Source organism: Mustela erminea, chromosome 9, assembly GCF_009829155.1.
Source record: "Mustela erminea isolate mMusErm1 chromosome 9, mMusErm1.Pri, whole genome shotgun sequence".
NCBI classification, from domain to species: Eukaryota; Metazoa; Chordata; class Mammalia; order Carnivora; family Mustelidae; genus Mustela; species Mustela erminea.
Window position 1 is genome coordinate 71,209,159 of NC_045622.1, and position 2,079 is coordinate 71,211,237.

Consider the following 2,079-nt stretch of genomic DNA (forward strand, 5'->3'; position numbering starts at 1 on the left):
TTTACTGAATATCATGTTTTAGGCACGTACATAGAGGTCATATCATTTTCATTAGAGTATAGAAATCAGAAAAAAAAAATCTTGGAGGCCGTCCATCCAATCTGCCTGGCATCTCCTCCCATCTTTGTACCACGAGTCTCATACACCTTAGAGATTCCAGTGGGACCCTGTTGCCCCCTCTTCTTCCTCTATTCTCTCTCCCGCAAAAAGTAAAATATAACATTGGAGGAAAAAAAAAAAAAAGTAAAGTCGGCATTAAGTGTCTGCGTCAGCTCTGGTCGCGATCCCAGGGTCCTGGGATGGAGCCCCGATTCTGGCTGCCTGCTCAGCGGGGAGTCTGCTTGTCTCTCTCCCTCTGCCTGCTGCTCCCTCTGCTACGCTCTGTGTGTGTGTGTGTGTGTGTGTGTGTGTGTGTATGTCAAATAAAGTTTTTAAAAAAGTGTATGTATATTTAGGGATAAAATAATGTCATTCATCAAGAAAACCAATAAGAGATACCATGAAATTATCTCAATAAATGCCAAAAGACATATTGGATAAAACCATCACTAATTTTTAAAATTATGTTAGAATCTGAAATTAAAAATAGTGAAAATATCAAATGCTGGTGAATATGTAGAGAAATTGTATCTCTTACAGTTTATTGTGGGAATGCGAAATCTTAGAGCTATCCTAGGAAATAGGTTTGGTAGTTTCTTTAAAAAGTAAAAATTCATTTACCATATGACCCAGCAATACTACTACCGGACATTTATCTCAGAGACATGAAGCATATGTTCACATAAAAACTTGTGCCTGATTGGTCACAGCAACTTTTGTAATAAACAAATAAAATGTTCCACAATAGGTGAATGGTTAACAAAAACTGTGGTATAGTGCTTGCTTCAGCAGGACATACACTAAAATTGGAACACTACCGAGGTGAGCACCCTCCCTGCACAAGGATGACATGCAGATTCCTGAAGTGTTCCATATTGAAAAACAAAATAAAACTGTGGTATATCTGTACCCTGGAATACTACTTGGTAATGAAAAGGAACAAACTATTGATACAACAACTTGTATGGATCTCCAGGCATTATGCTGAAAATGCCAATTTTTTAAAAAAGATTTTATTTATTTATTTGACAGAGAGAGAGAGATCACAAGTAGGCAGAGAAGCAGGCAGGGGTGGGGGGAAGCAGGCTCCCTGCTGAGCAGACAGCCCAATGCAGGGCTCGATCCCAGGACCCTGAGATCATGACCTGAGCGGAAGGCAGAGGCTTGACCCACTGAGCTACCCAGGTGCCCCATGAAAAAGCCAATTTTAAAAAGGTTACATATTATTTAATATCATACATTCTCAAAATTAAAAAAAAATTATAGAGAAAGAAGTGTTTGTCAGTTGTCAGTGGTTAGGGATGGTGGTGGGGAGGAGAAAGATGTGGCCATAAAGAAATGGCATGCTGGAGGTCTTTGTAGTGATGAAACAGTTCTGTATCTTGATTGCAATGGTGGCTACACAAGCAGTTACAATGACTGGAGAAGTATACATTGTACCAGTATCAATGTTCTGCTTTTGCTATTGTCCTGCAGTTACATAAGATAGAACCACTAGGGGACTGGGTGGAGAGTAAACAGAGACCTCTCTACTGTGTTGGCAAAATTCTGTAACCTATAATTTTTTTTTTTTAAAGATTTTATTTTATTTATTTGACAGAGAGAGATCACAAGTAGGCAGAGAGGCAGAGAGAGAGAGAGAGAGAGGAGGAAGCAGGCTCCCTGCTGAGCAGAGAGCCCGATGCGGGACTCGATCCCAGGACCCCGAGATCATGACCTGAGCCGAAGGCAGCGGCTTAACCCACTGAGCCACCCAGGCGCCCCTGTAACCTATAATTATCTCAAAACAAAAAGTTTTAAAAAAGTATTAGAAAGGGGCGCCTGGGTGGCTCAGTGGGTTAAAGCCTCTGCATTTGGCTCAGGTCATGATCCTAGGGTCCTGGCATCGAGCCCCGCATCGGGCTCTCCGCTCAGTGGGGAGCCTGCTTCCTCCTCTCTCTCTACCTCCTGCTCTGCCTACTTGTGATCTCTGTCAAATAA

At 41.9% G+C, this 2,079-nt stretch overlaps 1 non-coding gene across 1 annotated transcript; it reads left to right on the forward strand.

The window, feature by feature from the left end:
• The first annotated feature begins 875 nt into the window (after nt 1–875).
• On the forward strand, nt 876–979 carry LOC116600445. Its single transcript, XR_004289650.1, has one exon. It is a non-coding gene; the product is annotated as a U6 spliceosomal RNA (small nuclear RNA).
• The last annotated feature ends 1,100 nt before the right edge of the window (nt 980–2,079 follow it).